The 18,753-nt window shown below is 42.6% G+C and overlaps 1 long non-coding RNA gene across 2 annotated transcripts in view; it reads right to left on the bottom strand.

Moving 5' to 3' along the window:
* LOC143688595 (uncharacterized) overlaps positions 1 to 18,753 on the bottom strand; it is a 435,526-nt gene that overhangs the window by 23,770 nt on the left and 393,003 nt on the right. For both annotated transcript variants that reach the window (XR_013178163.1, XR_013178162.1), the window contains one exon: positions 17,446 to 17,582. This is a non-coding gene — a long non-coding RNA (uncharacterized LOC143688595). The remainder of the gene's footprint in view (positions 1 to 17,445; positions 17,583 to 18,753) is intronic.

Genomic DNA, 18,753 nt, shown 5'->3' with positions numbered 1-18,753 from the left:
CTTACTGTCTCCTGATAGAATTATTTCCCCTTTGGGGATCAGGATATCCAATCATACAAAGCGTTTGTCAAGGGGGTCATTGGGAGTGATGTTAAGTGTGTCCACACGAGCTTCTATCCCTTTATTCCCAGAACCTATACATTTTTCCTGTTGAGAAGATAGTACCATAAAATGTATGAGTCAATGCATGTACTGCATCTTGCAGGGTGGTGCTGGATTTTCCTAAAGTATTATCTCAGCTGGGGCTTGAGTATGACTGCAGCTTTATCAAGTAGGCAACATCAGGTACCACAATACATGATGGGATGTGTCATTGTCATGACAATGGGCCCACTCCCATTCCTCCTTTTATATCTAATGAGTACCTATGTCTAATTAGATATCATGTAGCATCCCAGTCCAGTGGTTAGGGATGAGATGCTGCAAGAGACCCTGTGAGTAGAAAAAGCAAGCCAGTACCTAGGATGTCCCTTCCAGGGTGAGAGGAGCCCAATATAGTTAACTTACCTGTTGGATGGTCTCTTGGAGTCACAGTCCCATTTGGGGGGCTCATCTTTGGTCTCTGTTATAGGCAGGTTGAGTAATCACAAGTCAAAATTGTTATGTTAGCCTTGGTAAATGAAAGTCCATGTTATTAAGCCTATGCATATTTTCCACCTCTGCCACCAGGGTCACTTGTTCCATCTGCTTATCCAGGCAGCACTAGGGTGGGTGACAGGCTGGCCGATGTCAGCTGGCTAAGTCATCTTGTCTGTTGGTTGTTTAGTGCTTCATCTCTGAAGGGCAATCTCTGGTGGAGGTTAACCAATGACACCAAGATTTTCTTACTCCTTATACATCTTATATATCCAACCACGTACCTCTATTCTAAAATTCCTTGTTTTGATCTTGCAATCTTTCTCCTTCCATATCTCTGAACCATTTGCAAGTACATGAGTTCTTATGTATTCTAATCTTGGATCACTGGTCTCATCACACAAATAGATAACTAGGTGCAATAGCTGAAATTCTGCTCATTGGAAGGATTGCTTTTACCCTAAATGAAATTGTAGTGCAGCTGCTGCCCATTTTCAACTTTCACCAACACAAAGAGCTGACCCATCTGTAAATCAGGCTTGGGGGTTTTACCTCCTATTTAGCTGGCCATAAGAGGTCTCTCATAAGGCCAGAAGTGTGAGCTGAGGGAGGGGCAGTGTTCAATAATGATGGATGTTGGGGTGATCTGGGCTATATGCACACACACCTCATTTGTGCCCACTGATTCTGCTCATGCTTTATCCCAGATGTACAACTTCCATATTATGACAAATTATTGCTGTAGCCACCCAAACATAATTTAGTCAAGGGTTTCAATATGAAAACTGAGTCAGGTCCAGATATTACATTACAGGAGCAACAGCCATTAGCCTCCTGACCATCTGCCTTTGATTTTTTTCTGATGGTACAACCTGGGGAGTACCTATGTCATCCCCCCATGATTGTGCCCTTATCCACACTATGTTATAGTAGCCATTCCTTAACCCTATGCAGGGCAGTTCTCTTTGGCTGGCATTTGACCTAGCACTCTTTATGATAATTGTGTTCAATGAGCTTTTGATGTTTAGGAGCCACCACCTGACCTCTATGTTCCAGGACTTATTATCCCTCATGTATCAGTAAGCCTTGTTCTGTAGTGATGTCTTCTACCATCAATCCTTTCCTTCTGAGCAGAGCCACCATTGAACTCCTTGAAAGTGCTGATGCCCCTTTCACCAGGACAGACCTTATGGCTTTGGTAAATGGTGCATCCTCTGAGTCTTCCTGTGGACCATAATCATATGACCTACATAGTCGCTCCACTTCAGCACACCCGCCTCTCTCTATCTTTTAATCCTTCTCTACTAATTCCCATTGCAAGACATGTATTTTGACATCACTTAGCCTGGACCATCACATTTTCTATATTTTAGGCTTTTACAAGCTCCAAAACTGTTTAACTATCCTCTGCCCCAATCCCCTTAATCGAGTCCCAGGTATACTCTCCAGGTGTACTCCCCAGGTGTCCTCTCCTTCCACTACATGCTGGCTACATTTTGCAGATCTTTTGGGGCAGAAGAACTGTCCTCCCTTAGCAAGTCCAGCACAACCTAACTGAGAGATGACACAACTTAAACCTTGTTCTCAGTACCAGGAGGAAAGATACCGAGGAAGGTACATGTTTTGCTAAGGAGAGGATTTTGCGTTATTTCAAGAAATGAGAGAATAGTAATAGCTCTTAATAGAAGGGAGTCGACCTCTTCTGCAAACTCAGAAGTTTCAAGTGGATCTGCTTCAATATGCCATATAATCAACTACAAAAGTAATACAAATAATTACATTTTTCCTTTTTATCCAAAATATCTTATTGATTTTTTTTCAACCAGGAACCAAACAACATCCACATGTAAAAATGCTGTATGTATCCTTTAAGAGTCACCAAATCCAGAAAATTCCCTTTTGTACTACTGACTTATTGTAAAAACTAAGTAAATTGTCCTGTAAACTGTACTACTTCTGCTTTCTGTTTGAATCCATCTGTCGTCCTATAACTTGTTCCCATAACTGTCTTTAAGTTCTTGCAAAATTCAAGGTTGGCAAACTTTTCCTGTAAATGACCAGATAGTAAATATTTTAGGCTTTGGAGGTCATATATGGCCTCTGTGGTCACACATAATCCTTTCAAAATGTAAAATCCAGTCTTAGCTTGCAGGCCATTCACAAACTCGCAGCAGTCAGAATTTGCACAACAAGCTATAGCTTGTTGAACCCTGCTTCTCAGGGGTTTCATTAGTTGGGGGGTCAACTTTTTGACATAAAGTGTGGGCTTCATTATTTCTAGCCGTAGATCACCCAATGATTTCAACAGTGTCTGATTATTGCCCGATTCAATTATCTGATTCTATCATTCATTTCATACTTAATATTGACACTTTGTAAAGAAGAATGTTTCCTTAACAACTAGGATTATCTGGTTACCTTGAAATGCAACTTGTTTAGGAATCATAGGATAAGAGCCATTGCCCTTGAATCCAGTGATTCTTAGAGTTCTTAGAGTTGTTTTCGTTCTTATTTTTAGTTTTTATTTTTCTTTCGTGTGTGTATCATTATAAATCATAATTATTGCCTTTTGTCATTTACAATCATTTTCTCTCGTGTTTTTTTATTTTTGGCCAACAGGAGCCCTCTCATGTTGGCTCGTATGCCCTTATATGGCCCATTAATCTTTGATAGCTTTGAATTCTGGTACAAGATACTCTTGGCTCATCTTGTGCATTTCCTGCTCCAGACAGACCAAGAATCATCAGTTCCTCCAAGCAGCTCTGATTCTTTCTTATCGGAAATTATTTTAGAAGACTAGAGTCTGGAGAGGGAGGGGTAGATAGGGTCATAAACTGAAATGCCTACAAGGGTCTATATCAAGAGGGGAATGATAAAGCCTGAGGCCAAAGTAGAGAGAACATGCCCCACCTAAAACTATTCATGCTCCAGTTTTTATAAAATCCTACAGTGCTACGTAAAATGCATGAGAACTTTGTGAAGGCCTGAATTGTATTCTACAGTTGCTTATCCAGGGCCAAGCACCATTCCTGGCACAAGGCAGGTGGTCACTGAATGCTCATTAAATGACCAGATGAGTAAGTCAATGAGTAAATGACGGAGAGAGGGAGAGAGGAAGAAGAATAGAGATTGAAATAGAAATGCAAGAGAGTGATGTCATGTGAGGCAAGTGGTAGGGGAAGGTGTAGTCCAAAGACCGGAGTTTTATGGTTTGCTCAATAAGTAACCCCCACCAGAAAAGCCCCACCCTTCTCTGGGCAACAGTGTCCTCAGTCTAAAGCAAGAAAGTTGGGTTATAAGATCTCAGTTATACCACGGATTCTTATACCCTTTAATTAGTGGGAAACTGTGTACTGAGGAAGTAATATAAAGGGTATTTATAAGCCTTGACACCTTCTACATGTTAGTTCTTACACTAAAAATTTGTATACATTATTTCATTTAATTCTTATGGCACTCTTATGAAGAATAATTCCTCTTTTCAGACCACAAGGAATTGACAGAGTTGGAAAAATCAATCCTGGCTCTGCTCCTTACTTGCTATGTGGACTAGAATAAATTACTTACCCCTTGAGAGCCTCACACTCCAAGTGCACTAAGCAAAGGCTCAGTGTCTTCTGCCAGCTTAGTTCCAGTAAGTCCACTCGTTGCATCTCTAAAACTTTGTCAGCAGAGGGAACTCATAAACCACTTTGAGCAATCAATCTTGGTTCCTTCATTTTAAGCTGCACATTGCCGCATTTCCCCAGATTTCTGAATTAGGAATGTACCTTACGATTGATATGAATGTTTGTTGTATGGCACCACATGTGTGGTGAGTGTTGCAAGTTCTGTGTGCATGGGTGTCTGTGTGTTTATTCCCCTGCCCCTTGAAAAACAGAAGTTAATGCAATTGATGGGCATTTAACAACCAGCTAGCATATTAGAAATGAAGAGATGCCCTAAGTCTTTTTTCCAGGAATCCACAGCAATCACTCCTCTGTCCCAAGCAAGGCTTCAGTAACACAGGGAGGCAGGTCTGGGCTCTCGTACTCCCCTTTTTCCAAGCATGTTGTCCAGTCCTAGCCCTAGTTCCAGTCCTGGTCCAGCCTCGTCCTGTCCTGTGTAAATCACCACCACAGCCTCTGAACCCACCTCCTTACCACCAGAGTGATGTTACAATAGTCCAATTCTATCCATTCCTTCTCGCAGACACTCAGTGCTCCCCATTGTGGACAGGATGATGTCCAACACCTCCGCCCGGAAGCAAGGGTCCTCTCAGGTCCGACGCAATCCCCTTTGATCCTCCCACCGCTGCAGCCCAACGTCATGATCTCCATCAAGCAGATCTAGTCTTTCCTGCCTCTGTGCTTTGGCTTATGTCCATATATCATTGGTATCAGCCAACCAAAACTGGAAGGCAACATAATACGCTGGAAGGAGCATTTGTGTAAGGGACAGATCAAACTTGGCTCCAATTCTGTCCTTTTCTCTATGAGCCCTGTGGCCTCAGACTAGTTACCTAACAGCTATGAGCTACATTCATTATGAGAATAAATGATGAGAATCCCATTATTGCATAAAAAGGGAATCAATTTAGTTACCTCCTTGAGGGTTTTGAGTTCAGAATTTGTGCAATAATAAAGAAAATTGCTGGCCACTTATTAGATAGCGAGGCATGATGTATCTGTGTTATAACCAGATTCAAATAACATCTTGAAGATGGCTATTAGCCCTATTACACATAGCCCCCATCTCATCCAGAAATAATTTATTCTAAATCTTAGTAACTCTGTCAGTTTTTCTCCTGGGTGTTTCAGTTTCCTCTGTCCTGTACTTTGGTGTCTTACCTTCTCTAGGAGACTGTGAATAGGATCCTCAGTTGATTCAACTATAACCTTCATAGGGCCTGGCATCAGGAAGGGCCCCATTCAAGCTTATGAAATGAGCAAATAAACAGAATGCTTTGTCTGATTCCAATACAGCTGAAGAATCATTCCATAAGCATATACTACACACTTTTCTCCATGTTCCATAAAATTCTCTGGGATTACAATGATAAGTTAGAGATTTCCCTGTCTTCAGAGTATACACAAACCCAATTACAGTCACAAAACGTGCAAACCAAGGGCATCTGTCTTTTCACTAAAAGGCTTCAGGACTAACCCATGGTGTTTTTTTTAACGAAATTGGGTATTAACCAGAATTATATTGGTTGGTGTTGCCCTACAGATGTCACCAAGCCAACCATGTCCATGTCCAACAAACTCCAAATAATGATATGGTGTCATAGAAATGCTTTGTTGTTCTCAGTTTAAATGATACGACCAGCTACTTACAAAATAACCATTCCCACAAACATAGCCAGAGTTTAATAACTCGTCATTGGAGATCTCAAGTTATCAGCATCTTGTTTCTTGGGGTCTAAAATCCCTAGCTCAAGTGACCAGGATTCTATTAGACTCTTCTAGACTCCATCCCCAGTGTTTTGGATGGTGGGTTCTTGAGTCAGTAAATGTTTAATAATTTCTAAATATTATTTAAAATGGACCTAGGCTCATCACCCTGCAAGCAAAAGATATTTAATAAATAGTAAATAAATTAAGACTTATTTGAAATCCCTGCCAAGGTTCAAGGAATGATATTACTTGGATGTGATTGCCTTTCTGATGGCAGCGTTAGAATCAAAATGGAAAAGGCGAAGACACCCACATGAGCAGAGCTCATCACGACGTTAGTCCCTGCAAAAGTCAAAGTGCTTTTCATTAAACATTCATGAAACATCTACCAGGTGCCAACTCCTGTGTTATTTATTTATGTATTTATTATTATTTTTATTTTATTTTGTTTTTTTTTGCATGGGCAGCCACCAGGACTCAAACCCGGGTCTCCGGCATGACAGGCAAGAATGCTCCCTGCTTAGCCACGGTTGCACCATCTGGTGTTATTTATTTTCACATTCATTTACTTTGAGCCCCAGAACTCTCAGAGATGAATAGTAGTATCCCAAATCTTAAAGGGAGGAGGCATTAAGTAGATTGGCCAAGCCATGATCTAGCACCAAACCAGGAGTCCAGTTTCTCCAACACCAAAGCCAGGGCGCTTAACATTTTCCTAGAGTTCCCTTTCACCTACATCTGCCAGGCACATGGGACAATCTCTCAGGTGTACTTGTAAGGCTATTCATCAACCACCTAAATTTTTTCAGACAGGATGAGTTTTCCTGGACAGGACTGAGGCCCACAGCATCCAATTTTAGCTATAGTAGTGAGCAGATTCCTCACTGTGTTACCAACCATATTTAAATATTCGCAAAGGCAGCTTTCAAAGTCTTCATAGTTAGCAAACTGATACAAAACCCCTGGTTCCTAGACTCCCTGACCAGGCTGCACAATCCCTTGAAAATCAAGTTATCACTGACTGTCTGGCTGAGTGGTTAGCCTGAGTTCTGCTTTTTTTTGTATGCTGTATGGCAGGGGTCACATTTCATTATTTTTCCATGTGAGAGTCCCATTATTACAGGACCACTTGTTGAATTTGTCTTTTTTGTTTGTTTATTTTGCTTATTTGTTTGTTTTTTGGCAGAAGAATATAGGCTGGAAATCGAATCCAGGTTTCCCGCATGGCAGAAAAGAATTCTACCATGTAACTAACCTTGCACCCCTAAGCTCTGCTTTTTAAAAGCCTGACATGAGCTGAGCTTTGCTTCCTTGGCAGCCAAAGTCCTGAAATGTTGCTCTTGGGATACAGACCCAGTGATGTATGCTCAGCCAACCCTCTCTTCCCAACTCAATGCCTTTTCCAGGAGAGGATGAAACCTGCATTTTTCCTGATGTATGGGCATTCAAAACTGTTTCTGAGAAAATATATACTCACAACCTCTCAGCTGGGAAGGAGCTTAAGCTCCCCAGTTGGCAGGTGGAGAAACCAAGGTACAAAGAAGAGAAAGGGTTTCCTTTCATCATTGGATGCACTAACTGCAGGGTTGAGGTTTGTGCCCAGGCCCGGAGCAGCGGAGCTCCTGTTCTATATCACTGTGGTGCCTCCTGCCTCCCAAGGGGCAAAGTGGGAGCATTAGAACTGGAAATTGCCACAAACCACCAGAGCCATGGAGCCACGCTCCTTTCTGCAGCCCAAGAGTAACCACGGCTTTTCTTCTGACTGCACACCATTTCCTGGGCAGCTGTTTCAGCTTCCCCAGGACCACTGTGGATACTGAGGCCAAAGGTAGATAATAAATATCCTGAACTACTCAGGTGTGTTCAGGGACTGACATAGGCATGGGCAAAGCCAGTCTGATGAGGAGAGGGTTGACTCTTGTGAACAATGAAAACCCAGTGGAAAAATGTGTTCAATCAACCTTTCTAATAGCACTTTGTGGTCAGATGGGGCCAGAGGGAAAAATCTAGGGTTGGGGAACAGGAGACTTGGGCAAGCCCTGCTTTCCCTTATACATCATCACACGGCACTGAGCAACAGAACTCTTTGACCCTCAGTTTCTCTATCTCCAAAGTTTGGGGTTTCAATTAGATTTTCGTTAACATCAGTACTAGCTCTATCATGATGAGATTTGTGACATCAAAACAGTATATTTGGCTATGCCAAATAACCATAAATGCATAGATTTACTTCTGCTGAAATATGAGAGGAAAAAAGGAAGGAATGTTGATTAAATTGTCATTATGTACTGGGCACTGTGTGATGAACTCTAAGAGGTGCCACCTAGACCTACCTTTCATGAAGAACTTGTTTCAGCTACTGAAAGTGTTGACAGCAACAGCCTTCAGCTTTTATCTACTACAGGGATTACATAAACTGCCAAAATCTGCATCAACATAAGGTCACATCTTTCCTTGGGGTATCCTACCTGCAAGGACTGACCATTGAAAGGATACAAAGGCTTAGCCATCCTAGCTCAAGTTGGACACCTGCAAATGGCCATTTGCTTTAGTTTTCTAGGCTGCTCAAGCAAATATCATGAAATGGGTTGACTTAAACAACAGGGATTTATTCACTCATGGTTTGAGGCTAGGCAAAAGTCTAAATCAAGGCATCATCCAGGCGATGCTTTTTTCTCGAACACTGGCATTCTGGGACTTGGCTCCTCTTCATGTGGCAAGACATGTAACAGTGAAACCTGGTCTCTTCTTTCTCTTCTAGGTTCCATTGATTTCACCTTTTAGCATTCTGTGGTTTTGTCTCTCTCTCTCTGTATTCATTCCATCTATAAAGGACTATGTCCTTGTTGGGCTGGGCCGCACACACCTTAACTGAAGTAACCTCATCAGAAGGCCCTACTTACAATGGGTTCACAGCCACAAGAATGGATTAAGTTTAAGAACATGCTTTTTTGGGGTATATACAACTTCAAACCACCACAGCATTCTGATTTGAGAGCTCCACCCAAATTGGCTGAGATTTTCTCTGAACCTACATTATATCTCAAATTCTCTTTCCGCAAATTCCTATATTTTTTCCCTTCACACTTTTTGATCCTAAGGCTCCTCTTTAACAAACATCCTGCATTCTAATGCCATTTCTAAGCCTACTTCTCAGGGACCCTAACCAGTTGCCCACATTACTTCTATCATCTGATCTCTTCCTTGTTACTACATGCATCTTATAAGTCTGTACATTTTACAGATGAGGATAAACAGTTCAGACAGGTTAAGTGACTGTCACAGCCATCAGGCTTCTAGCCAAAGTCTGTCTGCACCCAACCCTTCTGGAAAGCTGAAAATATAACCCACTCTAGTGAGCTCCTGTGTGTTCCCCCTGTCTTCTCATCCCCCTAATGGAGGCCATGGGATGTTGAAGGAGTCAGGGCCTGCCCAGGCCTGCATACTGGCTACAGAAGAAAATGCTTGTGTCTCTGACAGTTTCAAGTACTTCTCTCACTCCCAAGTGTAATTCTGCTTCAGCCTGAAATTCTTTTATAAAACTAGATGCAGCAAAATGATGAGACAAAGGGAATTAATGCTTAGTGGGCAGCTGCCCTATAGGAGGCGCTAGGTTCACTGCACAGCATTTTCTGCTCACACCACCATTCTCCCCATGTTCTAAGGGTTGATGAAGCTCAAAGGTGTAAGTGAAGTGCCCAGATACACAGTCTTTCATTCATTCATTCATTCATCATCAGTCATTCAATAAATCTTTATTAGGACATGCCATGTGCTAAGTACTGGGTTATAGATTGCCATTTGGGGCACTTTAACTCAGAAACTTGAGGCTTTGGAGTCAGAATCTTCTACTTTCAAATCCAGGATCAGCCCATCTCTTATTAGCTATATACTCATTTGGGTGTTCCTGAGTCTTACAAAGACTTAGTTGCCACATCTGTTATTTGAGACTACTGATGCCTTTCTCAGACAATCCTTGTGATTTTTAAATGAGGATCAAGTGACAAATCGTCTCTTGCTGCACATATTAATTGATGCTCTTACTTTCTTAGACTTAAACCTACATATCTTCATGCTGTGAATACCTCTCAAAATTTGTTGACAGGGAATGTTGGAGGATGTTGGAATTTGTGCTGAAGGTCAGTGGAATTTTCATTGTAAATATTCTTGGAAGAACAGCCTGCATTGGAAAATACAACATCGTTCCAAAGCCAGAACACGGTCCAAGTCTGCCATCCATGTGGATCAGAACACAGTCAAAAGAAAAGGGAACTGAGGCAGGGCTGGGTAGGGGGTGGAGGTGAGGAGTGAGGAGGAAGCATCCTCTGGACAGAAGATGCCAGATATTTATCTCCTGGCATAGGCCATCAGCTTTTAAGCTAATACCCCTAGCGAATCTGAGGCAAGAAATGGTTTCTGTGAACGCACATTCTATTTTAAGCATCTCAGATCTCTCCTGCTAAAAATAGCCAGGTCCCTGGAAAGAGACACATGTGGAGCCTGGGTTAAGATCCAGACAGTAATGTCTCCTGTGATTTGGTGTTCCACGCACTGGACCTCATTAAATTGAGCTGCAGGTGTTAGCCAAGGAGAACAGCCTGCTTGCAGGGTGACCTCACCCCTCAGGTTCAAGCCTTTGGATCTGTAAACAAATGCACTTCTGGTGTCTTTACACTGTTGGCTAAATACCCACAGATAAGAGACCCTGACCACAGAAAGCATCACTGGCTGCATTGTTTGAAATTGACCACCTAAATTCTTGAGATGACATCACATTGTTTACACGGAAACCTGCAATAGAGCTCAATCCTAAGACATCACTTATCTCCCTATCCTGAGAAGTTGCCTTGCTCCTTATGTTAATACAGGCACACCACAAGGGGTCAGGGAGATGCCATTCCTGCTTTCCAGGAACATTTGGAGTAAAGGGGATTCTTTTTTTTTTTTACCTTTTTTTATTGTGAAATATATGTACAATAAAGCAAAAAAATTCAAAATACATTATTACAAGTAGTTATAGAACAGATATAGAATTTGGTATGGGTTATAGCTCCACAATTTCAGGTTTTCCTTCTAGCTGCTCCAAGACACTGGAGACTAAAAGAAACATCAGTAGAATGATTGAGCAGACATACTCATCTGTTAAATCCTAACTTCTTTACTATAACTCCTCTTCCTCCTTTGATCCTTCTCCCAGTGGTTAGGGGTATTTGGTCTATGCCCATTCTAAATTTTTCATGTTGAAAAGGGCTGTCAATAATATAGGATAGGGGGATGGAACTGATTGATATTCTTAGAGAGGCTGGCCCCTCTAGGTTTCAGGACTTATCTGACCTAGAAACCATCTGGAGGTTGTAGGCTTCTGGAAAGTAATCTTCGTGTGTGAAACTGTTGTAGAATTTCAGATAGAGCCCTAGGTGTTCTTTAGGGTTAACAGGAATGGTTTTGGTTGGTTTTTGGCAAAATGTGGAAATTAGCAATATCTAGCTGAAGCTTGCATAAGAATAGCCTCCAGAATAGCATCTTGAGTCTATTTGAACTCTCTTAGCCACTGGTAGCTAATTTTGTTACGTTTCTTTACCCCATTTGGACAGGAAGGCATTGTCGATCCCACAGTGCCAGAACCAGGCTCACCCCTGGGAGTTATGTCCTGCATTGCCAAGGAAACTTTCACCTCTGGATGTCATGTTCCAAGTAGGGAAGTAATGATTCTCCTTGCAGAGCTGAGTTTAGAGAGAGAGAGAAGCCACATATGAGCAACTAAAGAGGTCCTCCAGAAGTAACTCCTAGGCATAACTATAAGTGGGCTTAGCTTCTCTGCTACAAAAATAAACTTTGTAAGAACAAGCCTCAAGATCAAGGGCTTGGCCTATTGACCTGGAAGTCTCTAATGTTTGAGACCATATCAGGGGTTTTCCTGGAGGTAAAGTTTTATAGGTCCATATTTTTTCTCCAGTCTCTCAAGGGACTTTGCCAATACTTTTTAATTATCTGCCCAATGTACTCTAGTATGTATCTGGGTATTACATTAAGCTACACAAAATTACAAGCCCTCATTCCCATTATGGGCTCCATATGTGTGAGTTGTTTAAATGGTCTGTCCAGACAGATTGAGTTAGATTATGTGCTATAGAAAATTTAAGTTTTGAACAAAATAAATCTCTCTTCCTTTAGTATCATACATTTGGTAAAATTCTAAAATACAGACAATGTCATCCTCACTCCTGTATTCTGATTTAACTTCATCCTGACAAGATCAGCTTCATTCCTATCTCTAATTGAAGGCTGGTTTCTTTTTCAGTTTCCTTAACAGTTGTTGTATGTAGCAATGTTGACTTTCAGAGCTGCAGACCTCTAGCTCTGAGTCTCAGGTGTCACACAGGTAACAAAAGTTCCAGGGAGATAACAGGTTATACACGTATAGCACAGCACTTCAAATTCTAGAAATAACATTTGCAGCTCCAGACTAAATGTAACTGCTGTAAGAGCTTACAATCTAGGCTCCATTTTTTTTAATAAATATTTCTAAAGAGACCATACAACATTTGCTCTTTTGTTTCTGGCTTATCTTGCACCATATAAAGTCCCCAAAGTTTATTCACCTCATTGCGTGCTTCACAAATTTGTTTCTCTGTAAATGCACTATCTTCCATCATATGTATGTACCACAGTTTGCCATTCTACTTCTCAGTCAATGCATCCTTCAGCTATGTCCCTCCATTGGGCACTGCCATCCATTTGGATAATGCCCATAACTCATATTATCCTCACTTAGTTATACAGTCATCCACACTCTTGATTTTAGACAATTTTCATTGATTCAAAGAGAAAAATAACAGATAAACACTCTCTCACAAAATAGGAAATCCAAACCTTCCCTTATCTCTTGTCTCCCCCTCTGCCATTACTTATCCTTGGTATTTCTGTGTTATTCTCGATGTTTTCCTCTTAAACATAGGCTATAGCATGCAATAGTAGTTTCCCCCCTATGCCTCTCTATCATTGACTCCTTGTGAAAGATTCATACTTTTGAAGTAGTTCGTGCAAGAACTTATTTACATTTGCAATGTTAATCAATGGGATGCATGGCTCCGTACAATCCCTTTCAATCATGTTCATCTTCAATATGGCAGTATTACTCATAGATCTACTAATGAACTGCCTTCCATTCTATCCATTTCATTACATTTAAGTTCAACCTCATTAGCTAACTGTTCACCCATACCTAGCTTCTGTTATCTCTAGGTCCTCTTTATTCTACAATACACACCTCTGAGTTTACCTTTACCAAGGTAATAATAGTGAAATCATACAGTATCTTGTGAAATCAAAAGTCCTTTTGTGTCTGACTTATTTCACTTAACATTGAATCCTGAAAGTTCATCCATCTCATCATATGGTCATTTCATCTTACTGCTGCATAACATTCCATTGTATGTATATAACACATTTTGTTAAGCTACTCATCTGTTTTGATGGGCACTGGATTATTTCCATCTTTTGACAATTGTGAATAATGCTGCTATGAACATCTGTGTGCAAATGTCTGTTTGTGTCACTACTTTCAGCTCTGCAAGAAAGGAGATTCTAATAGGATGTGGCCTCCTGCTTCTAGGGCTGCTGTTTCCATACCAGGTTCCTTCTTAGACCCTCTTTCCCACATAAGCCCTTTTACTTTGGAAGGCCTAACATGCCAGACTATCAAGAGAAAAATTAGAAATTTGGGGGAAGGGGCTCTGACCCTTCCCACCGCACCTGACCCTTGCTGCATGAGCAGTGGTGCTCCCCACCACTCTTCCCCTTGTCTGCTTGGAGCCCATGTTATCTCTTACCCAGTGTTTCACACACAAGTGCTTTGGACACAAAGGAAAAGCTGAGTCCTTGTCTCTGAGCCATTATGGGGTAAATGCAGTGTTTCCTATTTCTTTTTGCCATGTGTCCCCAATTCACTTGCCTTAGAGTTGGGCTGGGTGCAGGTAACACCACACAAGCTTGGTTCTACATCCTCAAGTCCTCATGACTCACATTTTGCCCAGAGCAGGGCTGACCACTGGAGAGAGTCTGACCAGGAGTCCAAGGTGAGTGCAGCAGACCTGAGACCTCTCAATGGCTCAGGACCCTGGATCTCCACAGCCTTCTGGGAGAATTACTTAGCAACACCTATTAAAATTAAAAGTGCAAAGTTTTCCATTTTTCAGAAAAGTACAAGTACATGCACACACACACACTGGGAGAAGTTTCTTTGTGTGTGTGTATGTGTTTGCACTGTGTCAATGCCTCTATTAGATCCAGCCCATTCTCTTTGTCTGTATTGGTAAAGATGATGTTGATTTTCTTCTAAATGGAAAAGACAATTTGCAAAGTAACAAGTATCTAGAAGGCTTGATTTTCTAACATGTAGAGAAAAACACAAGTGATTTAAGGCACACACACACAGGTGCGTTCATGTTGTCTGAGAGGTGTGGAAAGGCTCACCATTATCTGTCATTGCCCATGAAAGCATGGAAGGAAGGAAGGGCATTTTCAGAGGAACACTGGCCTTCAGGTTGACCTCCTGAGCTGCCTTCTTTCTCTGTCTCTCTGGGTAACTTCTGCAAAGCATGAGTTGCAATCACAGCCCCGCAGGATCCAGGCCACCCCTTCCTGGCACATCTGCTCTGGTGCAAAGGCTCGTGGCCCATGAGCAGCCTGGAAGTTAGGGGAATCTCACCCCACGACAATGTAGTAAACAAAAAGTGTTGAGGGGGGTGGGCCACGGTGGATCAGCAGGCAGAGTTCTCGCCTGCCATGCCAGAGACCCGCGTTTGATTCCTGGTGCCTGCCCATGCAAAAAAGAAAAAAGTGATGAGGGCCTAAGCTATCCCTTTAAGGGTTTCTACAGAAACTGGAACTGAGCTTCCTAGGTCAAGGTTTTCTTTCACCTGACACTACTCTTGCTGCCTATGAGAGGTTATCAAGGTCAGAGGGAGATGAGATGGCAGAGGCAAAGCTCAGAGTTTGACATCCAACAGACTTCATTTCAAATTCTGTATTCACCATACGTGAACCATGTGACTTTGGGGAGATGATGTAACCTCTCGGTCCCCATGCTGTAGGGGGACCTCAGAGGCTACTTGTCCCTGGCCTGGTTCTGGGAATAGCCCCTCCTACAGAAACAGAAGGCTCCAACTGACTGACCTGGCCCTGGACTGCTGCATAAGGAAGAGGATTGAAACAGATTATGTCCTAGTGTTTTCCCTGCCATCTCTTCCAAGGAGTAATTGAAGGAGCCCATACAAAGAGAGAAAAAGAAAATAAACTATAAGTAATAAAGACAAAGCCTATGGAATAAGCCAGGAGAGCCAAGAGATCCCGAGAAATTAGTTCGTGGAATATTGGAGCAATGGAAGCCGCAGGGTCTCCACATATATGAATATGCAATACACGCGCATATAGATGTGTATATATACATGCATGTATATACATATACATTTCACAATATATATATGCATGTATTTGACAATTCAAAAAATCACAGACTTATTCCACACATTGCTAGAAGCAGCAAGGAGCTAGAGGTTCAGGCCAGAACTGTGGCGCTTACAATACTCAGTCTATTCTGAAAGGGACCATTGGGCTCCTCTCTGTACACTGGAACCTTGGACATCCAACCCATGATGAGGTCAGTGACTAAAAGGAATTAATACTTCACCAGGCACAACCATAGCCAGGAAAACAATGTCTTTAGACAACAGATGTGTATCTAAAACCCTGGGGTGACAGCCAAACCAAAAAGTTTCCCAGAAGGCATCTGCTTCTGTTACTTATCTTCACATCTAAGCTAAGGAAGCATGGGACCTGTGTTCAAGTAGAATAAATATGACCTGTGGCAGCTGGGATCTTGGACATGAGACAACTAGGCTCAGAGCCTGGGGGTGAAAGAATAAAATAACACTCTGCACCTTCCCTAAATAGGGCAAGCACCTGTCCTGGCTGGCCCAGGTCAGAGGCATGGATAACTCCTGGTGTTCAAACCGGGGCATTCCAGACTCTTGGGATGAGTTGGTTCCCTGAGCCCTGGAAGCTGTCTTCCACGTGGGGGTGCAGTGAGTTCCAACTTGAGAGTGAATGCTGGCTCCACTTAAGCTGTTTCGTCAGAGGGTCAGAGAGGTAAACTTCTTATGCTTTCTAAATCTGCAGCACTAAGATGTCTGATTTTGTAACATGGAGACAATAACATCTACCTTGAAATGCTTTTTGAATATTCTAAAGTACTCCAGTGTTTCCAAACATTGGAGCACCTTACCTTGTATGGAACAGTAGTTCCATGTTTGGTTGGTGGAGCAAAAGAGGAGGAAATCTGTGGGGGCTCCTTTGATCAGAGGGTTTTGGTGAAGGCCAGGTTAAGCAAAAGAAGGCACATTTTCCACAAAAGGTTGACTTAGAAATTTCAACATGTAAGGGTAGATGGGTTCCTTCCCTCCTTGGCTAACCACAAGCCCTTTCTTTTGGGGGCACCTGAGGTGTACAGAGAGGACCCAGATTGTAGCAAATCTGGCCTAGGACAGGATGAATGCTTGGTGTCTGTGACAACTTGCTGGGCAAGATGGGGTCTTAGAAGTGTCCCCAGGGCCTTCCTGAGAAATGTGCTTATTTACTGCATTTATCAAATACTTACAAAGCACTTATTATGTGCCAGACATTGCTCTATGTTCTTTTACAAATTTTCATTCATTTATTATAACAATTTGTAGCCCAGGTACTATTATTAGCTACATATTAGAGATAAAGCCACTCAGGCTCAGAAAGGCTAAGTGACATGTCTGTGGCCATACAGGTTGTGGGGTGGAGTGTGGCTCCAAAGCCAGGTGGGCAGTGTGGCCCAGTGTCCATCAGTCCATCAGGTAGGACAGGGCAGAGGAAACCGCCCACCTCTGTGACACAGAGGTAGGAAGGGACCCCAGAGTTCACCTATACTCTTGCTACTCAGACGGTCCCCGGGCCAGCAGCCATAGCACTTCCCAGAGCTTTTTGGGAAAGAAGAACTGCAGAATCAGATTCTGCATTCCAACAAGATCCCCCTGGATTCGTGTGTGTAGTAAAGTCAGAGGCGCTGCTGCTTTACACAAACCCCTCCATGTTGATAGGTGGAAATGGAGTCCTAGCATGGAAAGTGACTGGGCTGGCATCACACAGTGTGTAAGGAAACAAAAGGAGAATTTGACTCTCAGCCCAAGTGTTTCCTCCCCCCAGAGGCCAGAGGTGATGATTGAAGTATTCATGGGTCAACGTGTTTAACCTGGAAATGCATTAGCAGGAAACACGCTCTCCAAGCTTGCTGCATGAGGCTCATTTTGGGTGTTTCCTGGGTGGGCTCAGCTTGTCATTCTTGACATATCAGGAATTCTCCAGGTGCCTTCTCCAGTAAACAAAACCAAGCTGATAGTTAAGGAAAGAGGACTAAGCTGAGCCAACACCTATCCCACATCCCTGGGACTCCAGGGGGACATACCTTCCCATGCAGGCTATTCTCCCTTTATCATCAATCCATTCATTCTTTATCCTTGCTCTGATCCATAAAAGCTGCCTCATGGACTGGAAGTCTCCACTACTCTTACTTCTTGATTGCAGTTGTCTTCAGCCAGAGATCTGATGGTGAGAACAGAGAAGGGTGCCTTAGTTGCCTGACTCCTCTTACAAACGTCACATAGCAATTGACTGAAATAAGTATTTATTAGCACTTGGTCTCAGAGTATAAAATTCCAAAATAAAAGCATTGACAAGGCAATGCTTCCTCCTTGAAATCTGCAGCACAATCCTTGGGGTTCCTTGGCTTGCATCTCTGCCTCCTGTCACATGGCAGTCTTTTACCTCCTCCTTGTATCTGCTTTTCTGGTTTGCACTGATACCTGCTTCTGCCTTCTCCCTGTGGCTTTCTCCTTATAAGGCTTCCAGCAATGTGGATTAAGGCCAATCCTGATTCACTTGGCCACGCCTTCACTGATGGTTCTTCAAGAGGTCCTATTTACAAATGCATTTGCACCCTCAGGAAAGTGGATTAAGACTGAGATTATGTTTTTCAGGGATAAATGATTCAATCCATCACAAAAAGGCTAGGGCATTTCTTACCCTGCTCTCTCCTTGCTTTAGCATCAGGTCTCTGGAGGTGGCTGCATCCATCACCATGCATGACACTGCCGGCAGCCCTAGGTCCAAAGCCCCTGATCTCAGGGCCCCAATAATATCAAGTGTTCTCCTTGCCATCTTAGCTCTCAGGGGTGGTAATAGCATCTTGCAGTTGCTAGTCTCTGGTTACATCATCATCCTGCTGGCTCCCTGACATGGGACAACCTCTGTAAATCTTCCCTCCATTGTTATGTTGACGTCAATATGATGGTTGCACAATACTTGTTTGTACACCTAGAAGCTTCTCAAAGGACATTTTGGAGAAGAACATTTTCTGACCATGTAGGATAACGATTTCCAAGGCCAATTCATTTTGAGTCTAATTTACATGGCCAAGGTAGCCAGTCCTGTTCTTCCAATAAACACATGCTGCTAAAATTTCAAGTTATCATGAGATCTAGACATTTTATTCGACGAGTTCCTGCTCTAATGAAAATTGTGTTCCCAAGTAAAAGTCAACCTCTCCCAGATGGCTCGTGCATTAGTGCCACCATAGGAACAACAAATCTCAACACTGCTCCATTCATCACCCCAGTAATACTGCTGTCCACATTCTGTCCGGGGAGCCACCATCTGGGTCTGAGATGACTGCAAAATGTGACAAATGGTATGGCCCAAGGGCTCTCCAACCTGG

This window comes from Tamandua tetradactyla, chromosome 6 (assembly GCF_023851605.1).
Source record: "Tamandua tetradactyla isolate mTamTet1 chromosome 6, mTamTet1.pri, whole genome shotgun sequence".
Classification (NCBI taxonomy): domain Eukaryota; kingdom Metazoa; phylum Chordata; class Mammalia; order Pilosa; family Myrmecophagidae; genus Tamandua; species Tamandua tetradactyla.
Note: the sequence above shows the minus strand (reverse complement) of the source record. Positions and strands in the feature narration are given on the sequence as shown.